The sequence below is a fragment of the Saccoglossus kowalevskii genome, chromosome 1 (genome assembly GCF_978046115.1).
Source record: "Saccoglossus kowalevskii chromosome 1, keSacKowa6.1, whole genome shotgun sequence".
In the NCBI taxonomy this organism is placed as follows: Eukaryota; Metazoa; Hemichordata; class Enteropneusta; family Harrimaniidae; genus Saccoglossus; species Saccoglossus kowalevskii.
Window position 1 is genome coordinate 25,891,559 of NC_140641.1, and position 19,158 is coordinate 25,910,716.

The window sequence follows — 19,158 nt, forward strand, 5'->3', positions numbered from 1 at the left end:
ATCCTGAGAGATTTCACCACTTTTGCTAATAGCAGAGGCTTTGGCAGTGCTATCGTTTCTTTGGATCAGAAAAAAGCCTTTGATAGGGTTGAGTGGAAATTCCTATATAAAACCCTCATGCAGCTGAATTGCGGCTCACTCTTCTGTTCTTACATCAAGACGATCTACAATGATATCATGAGTTCGGTCACCGTCAATGGGCATGTGTCCCCTGCCTTTTCTTTATCTAGGGGTGTCCGTCAGGGCTGCCCACTCTCACCTTTGCTGTACATCATTTTCATGGAGCCGCTTGCAGCAGCTGTGCAGAGTTCAACCGAAATCAAAGGTGTGAAACTACCTGGATCAAAAACTGAATGCAAACTTCTCCAATATGCAGATGACTCCACAGCTCTGGTTACTGATAATAAGTCGTTCAAGGCTCTGTTCCAACTTTTTGAGAGATTTGGTACTGCTTCGGGCTCTGAACTCAATATGACGAAATGCAAAGGTCTCTTCCTAGGAAGCTGGAGAAACCGTTCAGACAAGCCTTATAACATTGACTGGACGGGGGTCAGAATCAAAATCAATGGCTTCTGGTTTGGGAGCATCGATATGAGTGCCGTCAATTGGGACAGTTGCGTCAAGAAGTTTAAAACCACTCTTACTCAATGGGAGAAGAGACGTCTCTCAATGGTCGGAAAAGTCATCGTCATAAACAACCTCGTTACCGCACCACTTTGGTACATTGCACACATCTACAATATTCCCAACTCTGTCATTCAGACGCTCACTCCTCTGGTTTTCAACTTCATGTGGTCTGGGAAGAAAGAATTTATAAAGCGGGAAACTTTCTATCTGCCTCTACAAGAAGGGGGATTGGGCCTGGTTAACATCCAAATGAAGGCTGATGCCATTTTTATTCAAAGTTCCTGTAGTTCTATGGTGTCGGATCTCCCAGATCGCTTCTTCCCTCTGTCCTGGGCGAATAAAAACCTTCTAGCAATTCTGGCTCTGCCTTGGTCTAACCTGTATCCGCACTTTTCTGACCCACCACAATGGCATGCTCACCTCAGAAAGTCTTGTCAACAAAACCATGCGACACTCTGCACATCCAACTGGACGATCATATCTACAAAATCTGTGTATTCCACTCTCCTTGAGAAACTATCGCATACCCCACACGTCATCTTGAAAGCTCCCCACATGAACTGGAGTAAAATTTTCGCATCGTGCCACAGTCCTCTTCTGGATAACCTGTTGAAGGAGCTGGCCTGGAAAATCGTTCACAAGGCTCTGAAGACAAAGAGCACCCTATATCATTGGGGATGCATAACTTCTCGCTCCTGCCCAAGAGTTGACTGCTCACAAGTAGAGACTCTCGACCACCTGTTCTTAGAATGTGACACACCATCCTTGCTCTGGTCCTGGCTCGAACACTATATCCGTCATAACACCGGAATCACCATTATCTGCAGCAAAAATCTTGTGTACTATGGGATTCTCGCCTCGCCACTCCAAGCTCACATTCAGGCCGTCATATTGTACATGGTTAATGTTATTAAACATGAAATCTGGAAATCCAGATGCTACGCCAACTTTGAAAAACAGCATGTCACATATGCAGAAGTCCTCATAAACACCAAGAGGTATATTAGTTCCAGAATCGAAGCCGACATCAATAATGAGGACACCGATACCGTCTCGGAAAAATGGCAATTCCTCATCGAAAAGACCAACTCCAAAGTGAAATCTAAACTTTAGGGTTCTGTTTTTCTGTCTTTTGTTTCATCTTTCCTGTTGTCTGTTAGCCTTTTATTTATTTATTTGTCGTGCTTTTGGTTTAACAACTGTTTCAAAAGATCAGGCAGGGAGGATCGTAACCTCGTGTGCCTAGACCCAGCGTGGCTGGCCTGCCTAGGGTGCACAGTTGTAGGTTAGAGTAGATTTTCCTTTGTTTTTGTTGTTGTTGGTATTCTTTGTCTTAGAGTAGGGTTTTTTTTTTTTGCCACCCTAAAACAAAAATAGGCGGTTCCCTCAGGGAGAGGCCCTCCCATTGCACTTCGGCTGGGCTGACACCTGCGATCGCCCCAAATGTGGGCGACTCGGGCGCATAATTTATGTTAGTGGGGGACTGCGTTCGCGCTATCCTCTGATAATGAAACTAAAAAATCAGATCTAATTTCTTACATTGGTCATCTCTAGTGAGAAATCGCGCAGATCCGCCTCATGTGAGAACAATGTGGGTTTCCTAACTAGATTTTCAGGGAAATGTCGACCATTGATCAAGTTATTATTATTTATTAAAAATGGACAGGTTTTCGATGTACTAAGCAATGAAATAATCGAGAGTTGGCCAGATCCACAGGTCACCTGTACTTGTCGAGTACTGACGCCCTCACACGCCGCGTTTCGCATAAAAGAAAACCCATTGGTTGACAGCAACCATATGATTTGGGGGGCTATGGACGCTGATAGGATGATCGTTGGCATGGGATTAGTGCCGCTTGGTGTGCGTGCATAATCTCTCTCTCTCTCTCTACCCAGAATCCTTTGTGGCCAAGTTTGTCGCGAATTTTCAGTATATACAACGCATTTCGTGGAGTCAAATGTCCATGAGCGACCATTAAAATCATGTGGTTAATATTTAAGTCATGACATTACCAGTCTATTGTGTGCAACTACTAGTTAGAATACGATTTTTTCCAGATGCTCTTGGCACTCACCGTCGTGTCTGTTTTGTTTCATTCCATGGGGTACTCCGTTGTTGACAGTCAATGGCATACTTACCTGGCGTAGGGGTTAACCGTGATCATGGAGGCGGTTCCCTCAGGGAGAGGCCCTCCCATTGCACTTCGGCTGGGCTGACACCTGCGATCGCCCCAAATGTGGGCGACTCGGGCGCATAATTTATGTTAGTGGGGGACTGCGTTCGCGCTATCCCCTGATAATGAAACTAAAAAATCAGATCTAATTTCTTACATTGGTCATCTCTAGTGAGAAATCGCGCAGATCCGCCTCATGTGAGAACAATGTGGGTTTCCTAACTAGATTTTCAGGGAAATGTCGACCATTGATCAAGTTATTATTATTTATTAAATATGGACAGGTTTTCGATGTACTAAGCAATGAAATAATCGAGAGTTGGCCTGATCCACAGGTCACCTGTACTTGTCGAGTACTGACGCCCTCACACGCCGCGTTTCGCATAAAAGAAAACCCATTGGTTGACAGCAACCATATGATTTGGGGGGCTACGGACGCTGATAGGATGATCGCTGGCATGGGATTAGTGCCGCTTGGTGTGCGTGCATAATCTCTCTCTCTCTACCCAGAATCCTTTGTGGCAAAGTTTGTCGCGAATTTTCAGTATATACAACGCATTTCGTGGAGTCAAATGTCCATGAGCGACCATTAAAATCATGTGGTTAATATTTAAGTTATGACATTACCAGTCTATTGTGTGCAACTACGAGTTAGAATACGATTTTTTCCAGATGCTCTTGGCACTCACCGTCGTGTCTGTTTTGTTTCATTCCATGGGGTACTCCGTTGTTGACAGTCAATGGCATACTTACCTGGCGTAGGGGTTAACCGTGATCATGGAGGCGGTTCCCTCAGGGAGAGGCCCTCCCATTGCACTTCGGCTGGGCTGACACCTGCGATCGCCCCAAATGTGGGCGACTCGGGCGCATAATTTATGTTAGTGGGGGACTGCGTTCGCGCTATCCCCTGATAATGAAACTAAAAAATCAGATCTAATTTCTTACATTGGTCATCTCTAGTGAGAAATCGCGCAGATCCGCCTCATGTGAGAACAATGTGGGTTTCCTAACTAGATTTTCAGGGAAATGTCGACCATTGATCAAGTTATTATTATTTATTAAATATGGACAGGTTTTCGATGTACTAAGCAATGAAATAATCGAGAGTTGGCCTGATCCACAGGTCACCTGTACTTGTCGAGTACTGACGCCCTCACACGCCGCGTTTCGCATAAAAGAAAACCCATTGGTTGACAGCAACCATATGATTTGGGGGGCTACGGACGCTGATAGGATGATCGCTGGCATGGGATTAGTGCCGCTTGGTGTGCGTGCATAATCTCTCTCTCTCTCTACCCAGAATCCTTTGTGGCCAAGTTTGTCGCGAATTTTCAGTATATACAACGCATTTCGTGGAGTCAAATGTCCATGAGCGACCATTAAAATCATGTGGTTAATATTTAAGTCATGACATTACCAGTCTATTGTGTGCAACTACTAGTTAGAATACGATTTTTTCCAGATGCTCTTGGCACTCACCGTCGTGTCTGTTTTGTTTCATTCCATGGGGTACTCCGTTGTTGACAGTCAATGGCATACTTACCTGGCGTAGGGGTTAACCGTGATCATGGAGGCGGTTCCCTCAGGGAGAGGCCCTCCCATTGCACTTCGGCTGGGCTGACACCTGCGATCGCCCCAAATGTGGGCGACTCGGGCGCATAATTTATGTTAGTGGGGGACTGCGTTCGCGCTATCCCCTGATAATGAAACTAAAAAATCAGATCTAATTTCTTACATTGGTCATCTCTAGTGAGAAATCGCGCAGATCCGCCTCATGTGAGAACAATGTGGGTTTCCTAACTAGATTTTCAGGGAAATGTCGACCATTGATCAAGTTATTATTATTTATTAAAAATGGACAGGTTTTCGATGTACTAAGCAATGAAATAATCGAGAGTTGGCCAGATCCACAGGTCACCTGTACTTGTCGAGTACTGACGCCCTCACACGACGCGTTTCGCATAAAAGAAAACCCATTGGTTGACAGCAACCATATGATTTGGGGGGCTACGGACGCTGATAGGATGATCGCTGGCATGGGATTAGTGCCGCTTGGTGTGCGTGCATAATCTCTCTCTCTCTACCCAGAATCCTTTGTGGCCAAGTTTGTCGCGAATTTTCAGTATATACAACGCATTTCGTGGAGTCAAATGTCCATGAGCGACCATTAAAATCATGTGGTTAATATTTAAGTCATGACATTACCAGTCTATTGTGTGCAACTACTAGTTAGAATACGATTTTTTCCAGATGCTCTTGGCACTCACCGTCGTGTCTGTTTTGTTTCATTCCATGGGGTACTCCGTTGTTGACAGTCAATGGCATACTTACCTGGCGTAGGGGTTAACCGTGATCATGGAGGCGGTTCCCTCAGGGAGAGGCCCTCCCATTGCACTTCGGCTGGGCTGACACCTGCGATCGCCCCAAATGTGGGCGACTCGGGCGCATAATTTATGTTAGTGGGGGACTGCGTTCGCGCTATCCCCTGATAATGAAACTAAAAAATCAGATCTAATTTCTTACATTGGTCATCTCTAGTGAGAAATCGCGCAGATCCGCCTCATGTGAGAACAATGTGGGTTTCCTAACTAGATTTTCAGGGAAATGTCGACCATTGATCAAGTTATTATTATTTATTAAAAATGGACAGGTTTTCGATGTACTAAGCAATGAAATAATCGAGAGTTGGCCAGATCCACAGGTCACCTGTACTTGTCGAGTACTGACGCCCTCACACGCCGCGTTTCGCATAAAAGAAAACCCATTGGTTGACAGCAACCATATGATTTGGGGGGCTACGGACGCTGATAGGATGATCGCTGGCATGGGATTAGTGCCGCTTGGTGTGCGTGCATAATCTCTCTCTCTCTCTACCCAGAATCCTTTGTGGCCAAGTTTGTCGCGAATTTTCAGTATATACAACGCATTTCGTGGAGTCAAATGTCCATGAGCGACCATTAAAATCATGTGGTTAATATTTAAGTCATGACATTACCAGTCTATTGTGTGCAACTACTAGTTAGAATACGATTTTTTCCAGATGCTCTTGGCACTCACCGTCGTGTCTGTTTTGTTTCATTCCATGGGGTACTCCGTTGTTGACAGTCAATGGCATACTTACCTGGCGTAGGGGTTAACCGTGATCATGGAGGCAGTTCCCTCAGGGAGAGGCCCTCCCATTGCACTTCGGCTGGGCTGACACCTGCGATCGCCCCAAATGTGGGCGACTCGGGCGCATAATTTATGTTAGTGGGGGACTGCGTTCGCGCTATCCCCTGATAATGAAACTAAAAAATCAGATCTAATTTCTTACATTGGTCATCTCTAGTGAGAAATCGCGCAGATCCGCCTCATGTGAGAACAATGTGGGTTTCCTAACTAGATTTTCAGGGAAATGTCGACCATTGATCAAGTTATTATTATTTATTAAATATGGACAGGTTTTCGATGTACTAAGCAATGAAATAATCGAGAGTTGGCCTGATCCACAGGTCACCTGTACTTGTCGAGTACTGACGCCCTCACACGCCGCGTTTCGCATAAAAGAAAACCCATTGGTTGACAGCAACCATATGATTTGGGGGGCTACGGACGCTGATAGGATGATCGCTGGCATGGGATTAGTGCCGCTTGGTGTGCGTGCATAATCTCTCTCTCTCTCTCTACCCAGAATCCTTTGTGGCCAAGTTTGTCGCGAATTTTCAGTATATACAACGCATTTCGTGGAGTCAAATGTCCATGAGCGACCATTAAAATCATGTGGTTAATATTTAAGTCATGACATTACCAGTCTATTGTGTGCAACTACTAGTTAGAATACGATTCTTTCCAGATGCTCTTGGCACTCACCGTCGTGTCTGTTTTGTTTCATTCCATGGGGTACTCCGTTGTTGACAGTCAATGGCATACTTACCTGGCGTAGGGGTTAACCGTGATCATGGAGGCGGTTCCCTCAGGGAGAGGCCCTCCCATTGCACTTCGGCTGGGCTGACACCTGCGATCGCCCCAAATGTGGGCGACTCGGGCGCATAATTTATGTTAGTGGGGGACTGCGTTCGCGCTATCCCCTGATAATGAAACTAAAAAATCAGATCTAATTTCTTACATTGGTCATCTCTAGTGAGAAATCGCGCAGATCCGCCTCATGTGAGAACAATGTGGGTTTCCAAACTAGATTTTCAGGGAAATGTCGACCATTGATCAAGTTATTATTATTTATTAAATATGGACAGGTTTTCGATGTACTAAGCAATGAAATAATCGAGAGTTGGCCTGATCCACAGGTCACCTGTACTTGTCGAGTACTGACGCCCTCACACGCCGCGTTTCGCATAAAAGAAAACCCATTGGTTGACAGCAACCATATGATTTGGGGGGCTACGGACGCTGATAGGATGATCGCTGGCATGGGATTAGTGCCGCTTGGTGTGCGTGCATAATCTCTCTCTCTCTCTACCCAGAATCCTTTGTGGCCAAGTTTGTCGCGAATTTTCAGTATATACAACGCATTTCGTGGAGTCAAATGTCCATGAGCGACCATTAAAATCATGTGGTTAATATTTAAGTCATGACATTACCAGTCTATTGTGTGCAACTACTAGTTAGAATACGATTTTTTTCCAGATGCTCTTGGCACTCACCGTCGTGTCTGTTTTGTTTCATTCCATGGGGTACTCCGTTGTTGACAGTCAATGGCATACTTACCTGGCGTAGGGGTTAACCGTGATCATGGAGGCGGTTCCCTCAGGGAGAGGCCCTCCCATTGCACTTCGGCTGGGCTGACACCTGCGATCGCCCCAAATGTGGGCGACTCGGGCGCATAATTTATGTTAGTGGGGGACTGCGTTCGCGCTATCCCCTGATAATGAAACTAAAAAATCAGATCTAATTTCTTACATTGGTCATCTCTAGTGAGAAATCGCGCAGATCCGCCTCATGTGAGAACAATGTGGGTTTCCTAACTAGATTTTCAGGGAAATGTCGACCATTGATCAAGTTATTATTATTTATTAAAAATGGACAGGTTTTCGATGTACTAAGCAATGAAATAATCGAGAGTTGGCCAGATCCACAGGTCACCTGTACTTGTCGAGTACTGACGCCCTCACACGCCGCGTTTCGCATAAAAGAAAACCCATTGGTTGACAGCAACCATATGATTTGGGGGGCTACGGACGCTGATAGGATGATCGCTGGCATGGGATTAGTGCCGCTTGGTGTGCGTGCATAATCTCTCTCTCTCTCTACCCAGAATCCTTTGTGGCCAAGTTTGTCGCGAATTTTCAGTATATACAACGCATTTCGTGGAGTCAAATGTCCATGAGCGACCATTAAAATCATGTGGTTAATATTTAAGTCATGACATTACCAGTCTATTGTGTGCAACTACTAGTTAGAATACGATTTTTTTTCCAGATGCTCTTGGCACTCACCGTCGTGTCTGTTTTGTTTCATTCCATGGGGTACTCCGTTGTTGACAGTCAATGGCATACTTACCTGGCGTAGGGGTTAACCGTGATCATGGAGGCGGTTCCCTCAGGGAGAGACCCTCCCATTGCACTTCGGCTGGGCTGACACCTGCGATCGCCCCAAATGTGGGCGACTCGGGCGCATAATTTATGTTAGTGGGGGACTGCGTTCGCGCTATCCCCTGATAATGAAACTAAAAAATCAGATCTAATTTCTTACATTGGTCATCTCTAGTGAGAAATCGCGCAGATCCGCCTCATGTGAGAACAATGTGGGTTTCCTAACTAGATTTTCAGGGAAATGTCGACCATTGATCAAGTTATTATTATTTATTAAATATGGACAGGTTTTCGATGTACTAAGCAATGAAATAATCGAGAGTTGGCCAGATCCACAGGTCACCTGTACTTGTCGAGTACTGACGCCCTCACACGCCGCGTTTCGCATAAAAGAAAACCCATTGGTTGACAGCAACCATATGATTTGGGGGGCTACGGACGCTGATAGGATGATCGCTGGCATGGGATTAGTGCCGCTTGGTGTGCGTGCATAATCTCTCTCTCTCTCTACCCAGAATCCTTTGTGGCCAAGTTTGTCGCGAATTTTCAGTATATACAACGCATTTCGTGGAGTCAAATGTCCATGAGCGACCATTAAAATCATGTGGTTAATATTTAAGTCATGACATTACCAGTCTATTGTGTGCAACTACTAGTTAGAATACGATTCTTTCCAGATGCTCTTGGCACTCACCGTCGTGTCTGTTTTGTTTCATTCCATGGGGTACTCCGTTGTTGACAGTCAATGGCATACTTACCTGGCGTAGGGGTTAACCGTGATCATGGAGGCGGTTCCCTCAGGGAGAGGCCCTCCCATTGCACTTCGGCTGGGCTGACACCTGCGATCGCCCCAAATGTGGGCGACTCGGGCGCATAATTTATGTTAGTGGGGGACTGCGTTCGCGCTATCCCCTGATAATGAAACTAAAAAATCAGATCTAATTTCTTACATTGGTCATCTCTAGTGAGAAATCGCGCAGATCCGCCTCATGTGAGAACAATGTGGGTTTCCTAACTAGATTTTCAGGGAAATGTCGACCATTGATCAAGTTATTATTATTTATTAAATATGGACAGGTTTTCGATGTACTAAGCAATGAAATAATCGAGAGTTGGCCTGATCCACAGGTCACCTGTACTTGTCGAGTACTGACGCCCTCACACGCCGCGTTTCGCATAAAAGAAAACCCATTGGTTGACAGCAACCATATGATTTGGGGGGCTACGGACGCTGATAGGATGATCGCTGGCATGGGATTAGTGCCGCTTGGTGTGCGTGCATAATCTCTCTCTCTCTCTACCCAGAATCCTTTGTGGCCAAGTTTGTCGCGAATTTTCAGTATATACAACGCATTTCGTGGAGTCAAATGTCCATGAGCGACCATTAAAATCATGTGGTTAATATTTAAGTCATGACATTACCAGTCTATTGTGCGCAACTACTAGTTAGAATACGATTTTTTCCAGATGCTCTTGGCACTCACCGTCGTGTCTGTTTTGTTTCATTCCATGGGGTACTCCGTTGTTGACAGTCAATGGCATACTTACCTGGCGTAGGGGTTAACCGTGATCATGGAGGCGGTTCCCTCAGGGAGAGGCCCTCCCATTGCACTTCGGCTGGGCTGACACCTGCGATCGCCCCAAATGTGGGCGACTCGGGTGCATAATTTATGTTAGTGTGGGACTGCGTTCGCGCTATCCCCTGATAATGAAACTAAAAAATTAGATCTAATTTCTTACATTGGTCATCTCTAGTGAGAAATCGCGCAGATCCGCCTCATGTGAGAACAATGTGGGTTTCCTAACTAGATTTTCAGGGAAATGTCGACCATTGATCAAGTTATTATTATTTATTAAAAATGGACAGGTTTTCGATGTACTAAGCAATGAAATAATCGAGAGTTGGCCAGATCCACAGGTCACCTGTACTTGTCGAGTACTGACGCCCTCACACGCCGCGTTTCGCATAAAAGAAAACCCATTGGTTGACAGCAACCATATGATTTGGGGGGCTACGGACGCTGATAGGATGATCGCTGGCATGGGATTAGTGCCGCTTGGTGTGCGTGCATAATCTCTCTCTCTCTCTACCCAGAATCCTTTGTGGCCAAGTTTGTCGCGAATTTTCAGTATATACAACGCATTTCGTGGAGTCAAATGTCCATGAGCGACCATTAAAATCATGTGGTTAATATTTAAGTCATGACATTACCAGTCTATTGTGTGCAACTACTAGTTAGAATACGATTTTTTCCAGATGCTCTTGGCACTCACCGTCGTGTCTGTTTTGTTTCATTCCATGGGGTACTCCGTTGTTGACAGTCAATGGCATACTTACCTGGCGTAGGGGTTAACCGTGATCTCTAGGCCTGCTTTCTGCTGTTGGTATAACCATTGTCCAGCTTCCTGCTACTGGTGACTTGACTGCTGATCAACCCTTATCCTTGCTGCTTCTCTTTGGTGAGTAATTGCTTGATTGTTTCTGGTTACTGTATTTGTTGTTGTCTCCCCGGGTGTGTGCCATCTTTGGCCCCCGGGGAAAGTCCGGAAGCTGCCGTGAAGAGAAGACACTGCGAAGCGCTCCTGAAGAAACCAGCTCCTGTCTCGTTCTGCTCTGCTTGGTGAGTCTTACCCATTTTTTGTCTGCTTGTCGCTAGTTTTCTACTTGGCGTCCTGTGTATCCTGTGTGGTTGGTGTCACCTATCTGGAGGACTGGCCTTTGCGCCGTTTCCCAAATCCTCCCCCGATTGTTGATCACTGCTCTGACGAGAATGAGGCGAGATTCCTCTATCTCGGTCACGTTGACTGAACCTGTCAAACCAGTTGACCTGTTCAAAAGAATTAAAGAGTTAGGTATTAATATTGACGACTTGACGTGTGTCCAGCCTCTGCCTGGTAACAAGTATGATATAACATTCACTTCATTCAGCAAAAGAAGAGAAAATGAACGGAAATTTGAAAAGATGCATGGCGTAGAAGATTGCAAAAATTTTACTGAGTACACGATCGTCACCCTTTTCCATATCCCATCTGAGACCAACGACAACGAAATTCGGTACACTCTTAGCCAATATGGCGAGGTCTTGGCCTCCCGCTTCTGTACCTACCACTTCGCTCCAAAAGTGTTCAATGGTAACCGCCAATATAAAATGAAATTGAGATCTAACATTCCATCTGCGTTACGTATCTCCGGACGTAATGTTTGGGTTTCATACATGGGACAAGTGAGAACATGCAACAGATGCCAGCAATCAGGTCACTTATCCAAAGACTGCAAAACCACCATTTGCAACAGATGCCTTGAGCATGGCCATTCGACAAATGACTGTGACAAAACCATTGTGTGCACTATCTGCCACAAACCCAGTCACATCGCTCGGAATTGCAAAATCTCCTTTGCTAACCAAGTCTCTAAAAGTCCCTCATGGGCAAATGCGCCACCAATGTCCTCTAGCTGCAAATGTGGAAACTTCGTTGCAGCCTTGGACATCAAGTGCATGTACTGCTCAGATCTGGTCCCTCCAAAAGAAGCAACTATAGAATCATGTACCAAGTGCTCCAAAAAATCCGAATCCCCATATGTAGAAGTCGCATGCCAGGACTGTTTACCCACCATTGAAGATATGGTCATAGAAAATACCACCGGAGAAAACACAACCGCCAACACAACCACCAACCCTCCGTCTGAGTCTCCTGTTCATGCTCCCACGGCCTCTTCTAGGTTACCAGTTACCAAATCAAACGAACCATCTGTTACCCAAAAACAGACACCCAAGATCCCAGCCAACACGGAGAATATGACCAATGAAATGGATCAACCAACACCAGCCCACAGTAGTGGTGAAAGCTCTCAATCATCATATGAGACTGCCATAGTCACACTGCCGCAGCCAGCTACAGCCCACCCTGGTCCAGAAAACACGAAACCTCCAACAGAAGATAGAAAAAGACACTTCTCAGATGATGGTCAAACAGATGAAAGTGCAAAAAAAATGAAACCACCGGAAGTGACCAAACTTCATGAAATTGTTACTAAAAATGCTAAGTTTACTTGCAACCAGTTCGCCAGCATTGGTTGCGAATTCATTGCTGAATCCTTTGCCAGCCTGCGTTCCCACTGTAAGAAGGAACATGGAGAGAGGGGAGTGAAATTATTTTGTCCGGTGTCAGCCTGCAAATTTTCCTCCGGCACAACATTGGCTTGGACAAAACATGTACACACAACACATACACACTTCTTATCGCAGCAGACGATAGAAAGTTTACAGCAGTGTCTCACCCTTAACCAGTAATATCATGACTACCATCGCCTCTATAAACATCCAGGGACTACGCAACCAAGCCTCCAGACTCGCCTTCTTTAACCACTGCCATAGCGCCAAATTCGACCTTATCTGCATCCAGGAAACGTATATGAGCTCTTGTGATGATGCGGAGCAATGGGAGATGGAATGGGGTGGACGCATCCTGTATAGCCTTGGGTCTAAACACTCAAGAGGCGTGGCCATCCTTTTCTCTCCAGCCTTCCAAGCGAAGTACAATGAAGTTCATACGGATTCTGAAGGCAGAGTTGTTTCTGTCTCCATCACGCATGGCACCACTTCCTTTCGTTTGTGTTCTGTCTATGCCCCCAATAATCCTCAGGCTCGCATTAGCTTCTTCGGTTCTCTTGCTCAATATTTGCCCCCAAACAAAGAGACAATCCTATGTGGTGATTTCAATTGTGTCAGTGATCCACTGCTTGACAAACTTGGTGGACTTGATAGCCCAGAAGTCCGGGCCGGCTCTGATGTCCTTAATTCCATCTGCTCTGACTATAATATCACTGATCACTGGCGCATTTCCCATCCCTCAACGAAGGAATTCACCTGGAGGAGTGCCAACAACGCTTCTGCATCTAGAATTGACAAGTTTCTGACCCCCAAAAACATGACCACTGAATCTAAAATCATTCCTTGTCCATTCTCTGACCATGAATTCATCACCTGTGTACTCAAGATGCCAACATCCATCGCAAGAGGTCGAGGTGTATGGAAGTGTAATATCTCAACCCTCCAAGACCCTGTAGTCAGGAGTAGCATAAGAAAACACATCCAACAATGGAAGACCCTTAAACCTGCCTTTGACTCTATTTTGGACTGGTGGGACACAGTCAAGGCTCGGGCCAAATCACTAATCACCACGCACTCAAAACGCATATCGCAAGACAATAGAGCAAAGCTGAACAAACTTCTTCATCATTTTAAAGAACTGACACATAAGCTTAACTCGGGAGACCGTACTCGGGCTACCCTGGGATCCTACCACATTACCAAAAAGAAAATTCATGACTTACAGCTTAGGAAACTGGAAGGGGCGAAAATCCGCTCGCGAGCACAACTTATTCAAGAGCAGGAAAGATGGTCAAGCGTCTTTTTAACTACAGAACGCAGACGTGGCAAGAGCAAGCTGGTCTCCAGTGTTATCAATGCTGAAGGCAAAGTGGTGTCAGATCCGGATGAAGTCCCATCTGTCTTTGCCCAATTTTATAGTAAATTATATACATCACAACCAAACTTAGACTGCAAGGAGCAAGATTTCTTCCTGGGCAAGCTCACCAGGTTTTTCTCTGACATGCAAAAACAACAACTTGACAAACCAATTATACAGAAAGAGTTACATGATGCTCTGAAGAACATGAAAGATAATAAGACCCCGGGCTTGGATGGTCTTCCCAAAGAATTTTATATGCTCTTCTGGGAAGATCTAGGAGAAGATTTCACCCAAGTTATTAATATCGCCATGACACAAGGTCAACTATCCACCTCCCAGCGTCAGGGTCTAATCACCCTGGTGAATAAGCCTTCACCCCAAGAAGGTAATCATCACGAAGCAGTGCGCCCTGGGGATAAAAGACCTATATCCCTTCTTAACGTTGACTACAAAATCGTCACGAAAGCTCTCGCCACCCGTTTATATTCTGTTCTTCCATCTGTTATCGGGCCTTTCCAAACCTGTGGTGTTGCTGGGCGGTCAATTCACCAAAACGTGCGCATCCTGAGAGATTTCACCACTTTTGCTTATAGCAGAGGCTTTGGCAGTGCTATCGTTTCTTTGGATCAGAAAAAAGCCTTTGATAGGGTTGAGTGGAAATTCCTATATAAAACCCTCATGCAGCTGAATTGCGGCTCACTCTTCTGTTCTTACATCAAGACGATCTACAATGATATCATGAGTTCGGTCACCGTCAATGGGCATGTGTCCCCTGCCTTTTCTTTATCTAGGGGTGTCCGTCAGGGCTGCCCACTCTCACCTTTGCTGTACATCATTTTCATGGAGCCGCTTGCAGCAGCTGTGCAGAGTTCAACCGAAATCAAAGGTGTGAAACTACCTGGATCAAAAACTGAATGCAAACTTCTCCAATATGCAGATGACTCCACAGCTCTGGTTACTGATAATAAGTCGTTCAAGGCTCTGTTCCAACTTTTTGAGAGATTTGGTACTGCTTCGGGCTCTGAACTCAATATGACGAAATGCAAAGGTCTCTTCCTAGGAAGCTGGAGAAACCGTTCAGACAAGCCTTATAACATTGACTGGACGGGGGTCAGAATCAAAATCAATGGCTTCTGGTTTGGGAGCATCGATATGAGTGCCGTCAATTGGGACAGTTGCGTCAAGAAGTTTAAAACCACTCTTACTCAATGGGAGAAGAGACGTCTCTCAATGGTCGGAAAAGTCATCGTCATAAACAACCTCGTTACCGCACCACTTTGGTACATTGCACACATCTACAATATTCCCAACTCTGTCATTCAGACGCTCACTCCTCTGGTTTTCAACTTCATGTGGTCTGGGAAGAAAGAATTTATAAAGCGGGAAACTTTCTATCTGCCTCTACAAGAAGGGGGATTGGGCCTGGTTAACATCCAAATGAAGGCTGATGCCATTTTTATTCAAAGTTCCTGTAGTTCTATGGTGTCGGATCTCCCAGATCGCTTCTTCCCTCTGTCCTGGGCGAATAAAAACCTTCTAGCAATTCTGGCTCTGCCTTGGTCTAACCTGTATCCGCACTTTTCTGACCCACCACAATGGCATGCTCACCTCAGAAAGTCTTGTCAACAAAACCATGCGACACTCTGCACATCCAACTGGACGATCATATCTACAAAATCTGTGTATTCCACTCTCCTTGAGAAACTATCGCATACCCCACACGTCATCTTGAAAGCTCCCCACATGAACTGGAGTAAAATTTTCGCATCGTGCCACAGTCCTCTTCTGGATAACCTGTTGAAGGAGCTGGCCTGGAAAATCGTTCACAAGGCTCTGAAGACAAAGAGCACCCTATATCATTGGGGATGCATAACTTCTCGCTCCTGCCCAAGAGTTGACTGCTCACAAGTAGAGACTCTCGACCACCTGTTCTTAGAATGTGACACACCATCCTTGCTCTGGTCCTGGCTCGAACACTATATCCGTCATAACACCGGAATCACCATTATCTGCAGCAAAAATCTTGTGTACTATGGGATTCTCGCCTCGCCACTCCAAGCTCACATTCAGGCCGTCATATTGTACATGGTTAATGTTATTAAACATGAAATCTGGAAATCCAGATGCTACGCCAACTTTGAAAAACAGCATGTCACATATGCAGAAGTCCTCATAAACACCAAGAGGTATATTAGTTCCAGAATCGAAGCCGACATCAATAATGAGGACACCGATACCGTCTCGGAAAAATGGCAATTCCTCATCGAAAAGACCAACTCCAAAGTGAAATCTAAACTTTAGGGTTCTGTTTTTCTGTCTTTTGTTTCATCTTTCCTGTTGTCTGTTAGCCTTTTATTTATTTATTTGTCGTGCTTTTGGTTTAACAACTGTTTCAAAAGATCAGGCAGGGAGGATCGTAACCTCGTGTGCCTAGACCCAGCGTGGCTGGCCTGCCTAGGGTGCACAGTTGTAGGTTAGAGTAGATTTTCCTTTGTTTTTGTTGTTGTTGGTATTCTTTGTCTTAGAGTAGGGTTTTTTTTTTTGCCACCCTAAAACAAAAATAGGCGGTTCCCTCAGGGAGAGGCCCTCCCATTGCACTTCGGCTGGGCTGACACCTGCGATCGCCCCAAATGTGGGCGACTCGGGCGCATAATTTATGTTAGTGGGGGACTGCGTTCGCGCTATCCCCTGATAATGAAACTAAAAAATCAGATCTAATTTCTTACATTGGTCATCTCTAGTGAGAAATCGCGCAGATCCGCCTCATGTGAGAACAATGTGGGTTTCCTAACTAGATTTTCAGGGAAATGTCGACCATTGATCAAGTTATTATTATTTATTAAAAATGGACAGGTTTTCGATGTACTAAGCAATGAAATAATCGAGAGTTGGCCAGATCCACAGGTCACCTGTACTTGTCGAGTACTGACGCCCTCACACGCCGCGTTTCGCATAAAAGAAAACCCATTGGTTGACAGCAACCATATGATTTGGGGGGCTACGGACGCTGATAGGATGATCGCTGGCATGGGATTAGTGCCGCTTGATGTGCGTGCATAATCTCTCTCTCTCTCTACCCAGAATCCTTTGTGGCCAAGTTTGTCGCGAATTTTCAGTATATACAACGCATTTCGTGGAGTCAAATGTCCATGAGCGACCATTAAAATCATGTGGTTAATATTTAAGTCATGACATTACCAGTCTATTGTGTGCAACTAATAGTTAGAATACGATTTTTTTTCCAGATGCTCTTGGCACTCACCGTCGTGTCTGTTTTGTTTCATTCCATGGGGTACTCTGTTGTTGACAGTCAATGGCATACTTACCTGGCGTAGGGGTTAACCGTGATCATGGAGGCGGTTCCCTCAGGGAGAGGCCCTCCCATTGCACTTCGGCTGGGCTGACACCTGCGATCGCCCCAAATGTGGGCGACTCGGGCGCATAATTTATGTTAGTGGGGGACTGCGTTCGCGCTATCCCCTGATAATGAAACTAAAAAATCAGATCTAATTTCTTACATTGGTCATCTCTAGTGAGAAATCGCGCAGATCCGCCTCATGTGAGAACAATGTGGGTTTCCTAACTAGATTTTCAGGGAAATGTCGACCATTGATCAAGTTATTATTATTTATTAAAAATGGACAGGTTTTCGATGTACTAAGCAATGAAATAATCGAGAGTTGGCCAGATCCACAGGTCACCTGTATTTGTCGAGTACTGACGCCCTCACACGCCGCGTTTCGCATAAAAGAAAACCCATTGGTTGACAGCAACCATATGATTTGGGGGGCTACGGACGCTGATAGGATGATCGCTGGCATGGGATTAGTGCCGCTTGGTGTGCGTGCATAATCTCTCTCTCTCTCTACCCAGAATCCTTTGTAGCCAAGTTTGTCGCGAATTTTCAGTATATACAACGCATTTCGTGGAGTCAAATGTCCATGAGCGACCATTAAAATCATGTGGTTAATATTTAAGTCATGACATTACCAGTCTATTGTGTGCAACTACTAGTTAGAATACGATTTTTTTTCCAGATGCTCTTGGCACTCACCGTCGTGTCTGTTTTGTTTCATTCCATGGGGTACTCCGTTGTTGACAGTCAATGGCATACTTACCTGGCGTAGGGGTTAACCGTGATCATGGAGGCGGTTCCCTCAGGGAGAGGCCCTCCCATTGCACTTCGGCTGGGCTGACACCTGCGATCGCCCCAAATGTGGGCGACTCGGGCGCATAATTTATGTTAGTGGGGGACTGCGTTCGCGCTATCCCCTGATAATGAAACTAAAAAATCAGATCTAATTTCTTACATTGGTCATCTCTAGTGAGAAATCGCGCAGATCCGCCTCATGTGAGAACAATGTGGGTTTCCTAACTAGATTTTCAGGGAAATGTCGACCATTGATCAAGTTATTATTATTTATTAAAAATGGACAGGTTTTCGATGTACTAAGCAATGAAATAATCGAGAGTTGGCCAGATCCACAGGTCACCTGTACTTGTCGAGTACTGACGCCCTCACACGCCGCGTTTCGCATAAAAGAAAACCCATTGGTTGACAGCAACCATATGATTTGGGGGGCTACGGACGCTGATAGGATGATCGCTGGCATGGGATTAGTGCCGCTTGGTGTGCGTGCATAATCTCTCTCTCTCTCTCTACCCAGAATCCTTTGTGGCCAAGTTTGTCGCGAATTTTCAGTATATACAACGCATTTCGTGGAGTCAAATGTCCATGAGCGACCATTAAAATCATGTGGTTAATATTTAAGTCATGACATTACCAGTCTATTGTGTGCAACTACTAGTTAGAATACGAGTTTTTCCAGATGCTCTTGGCACTCACCGTCGTGTCTGTTTTGTTTCATTCCATGGGGTACTCCGTTGTTGACAGTCAATGGCATACTTACCTGGCGTAGGGGTTAACCGTGATCATGGAGGCGGTTCCCTCAGGGAGAGGCCCTCCCATTGCACTTCGGCTGGGCTGACACCTGCGATCGCCCCAAATGTGGGCGACTCGGGCGCATAATTTATGTTAGTGGGCGACTGCGTTCGCGCTATCCCCTGATAATGAAACTAAAAAATCAGATCTAATTTCTTACATTGGTCATCTCTAGTGAGAAATCGCGCAGATCCGCCTCATGTGAGAACAATGTGGGTTTCCTAACTAGATTTTCAGGGAAATGTCGACCATTGATCAAGTTATTATTATTTATTAAAAATGGACAGGTTTTCGATGTACTAAGCAATGAAATAATCGAGAGTTGGCCAGATCCACAGGTCACCTGTACTTGTCGAGTACTGACGCCCTCACACGCCGCGTTTTGCATAAAAGAAAACCCATTGGTTGACAGCAA

The 19,158-nt window shown here is 45.4% G+C and overlaps 13 non-coding genes and 2 pseudogenes across 13 annotated transcripts; all 15 read left to right on the forward strand.

Moving 5' to 3' along the window:
• Nucleotides 1-1,996: 1,996 nt before the first annotated feature.
• LOC146750549 (U1 spliceosomal RNA) lies at nucleotides 1,997-2,131 on the forward strand (annotated as a pseudogene).
• Nucleotides 2,132-2,758: 627 nt separating this feature from the next.
• LOC144347530 (U1 spliceosomal RNA) lies at nucleotides 2,759-2,923 on the forward strand. Its single transcript, XR_013419675.1, has one exon. It is a non-coding gene; the product is annotated as a U1 spliceosomal RNA (small nuclear RNA).
• A 623-nt stretch (nucleotides 2,924-3,546) lies between these two features.
• Nucleotides 3,547-3,711, forward strand: LOC146750550 (U1 spliceosomal RNA). Its single transcript, XR_014930210.1, has one exon. It is a non-coding gene; the product is annotated as a U1 spliceosomal RNA (small nuclear RNA).
• A 625-nt stretch (nucleotides 3,712-4,336) lies between these two features.
• Nucleotides 4,337-4,501, forward strand: LOC146750551 (U1 spliceosomal RNA). Its single transcript, XR_014930211.1, has one exon. It is a non-coding gene; the product is annotated as a U1 spliceosomal RNA (small nuclear RNA).
• A 623-nt stretch (nucleotides 4,502-5,124) lies between these two features.
• LOC146750552 (U1 spliceosomal RNA) lies at nucleotides 5,125-5,289 on the forward strand. Its single transcript, XR_014930213.1, has one exon. It is a non-coding gene; the product is annotated as a U1 spliceosomal RNA (small nuclear RNA).
• Nucleotides 5,290-5,914: 625 nt separating this feature from the next.
• LOC146750553 (U1 spliceosomal RNA) lies at nucleotides 5,915-6,079 on the forward strand. The gene has a single exon (XR_014930594.1). It is a non-coding gene; the product is annotated as a U1 spliceosomal RNA (small nuclear RNA).
• A 627-nt stretch (nucleotides 6,080-6,706) lies between these two features.
• On the forward strand, nucleotides 6,707-6,871 carry LOC146750554 (U1 spliceosomal RNA). Its single transcript, XR_014930215.1, has one exon. It is a non-coding gene; the product is annotated as a U1 spliceosomal RNA (small nuclear RNA).
• A 626-nt stretch (nucleotides 6,872-7,497) lies between these two features.
• LOC146750555 (U1 spliceosomal RNA) lies at nucleotides 7,498-7,662 on the forward strand. The gene has a single exon (XR_014930216.1). It is a non-coding gene; the product is annotated as a U1 spliceosomal RNA (small nuclear RNA).
• Nucleotides 7,663-8,289: 627 nt separating this feature from the next.
• LOC146750556 (U1 spliceosomal RNA) lies at nucleotides 8,290-8,454 on the forward strand. The gene has a single exon (XR_014930548.1). It is a non-coding gene; the product is annotated as a U1 spliceosomal RNA (small nuclear RNA).
• Nucleotides 8,455-9,079: 625 nt separating this feature from the next.
• LOC146750557 (U1 spliceosomal RNA) lies at nucleotides 9,080-9,244 on the forward strand. Its single transcript, XR_014930217.1, has one exon. It is a non-coding gene; the product is annotated as a U1 spliceosomal RNA (small nuclear RNA).
• A 625-nt stretch (nucleotides 9,245-9,869) lies between these two features.
• On the forward strand, nucleotides 9,870-10,034 carry LOC146750558 (U1 spliceosomal RNA). The gene has a single exon (XR_014930616.1). It is a non-coding gene; the product is annotated as a U1 spliceosomal RNA (small nuclear RNA).
• Nucleotides 10,035-16,357: 6,323 nt separating this feature from the next.
• Nucleotides 16,358-16,492, forward strand: LOC146750559 (U1 spliceosomal RNA; annotated as a pseudogene).
• Nucleotides 16,493-17,119: 627 nt separating this feature from the next.
• LOC146750560 (U1 spliceosomal RNA) lies at nucleotides 17,120-17,284 on the forward strand. The gene has a single exon (XR_014930222.1). It is a non-coding gene; the product is annotated as a U1 spliceosomal RNA (small nuclear RNA).
• A 627-nt stretch (nucleotides 17,285-17,911) lies between these two features.
• LOC146750561 (U1 spliceosomal RNA) lies at nucleotides 17,912-18,076 on the forward strand. The gene has a single exon (XR_014930224.1). It is a non-coding gene; the product is annotated as a U1 spliceosomal RNA (small nuclear RNA).
• A 627-nt stretch (nucleotides 18,077-18,703) lies between these two features.
• On the forward strand, nucleotides 18,704-18,868 carry LOC146750562 (U1 spliceosomal RNA). Its single transcript, XR_014930636.1, has one exon. It is a non-coding gene; the product is annotated as a U1 spliceosomal RNA (small nuclear RNA).
• Nucleotides 18,869-19,158: the final 290 nt, after the last annotated feature.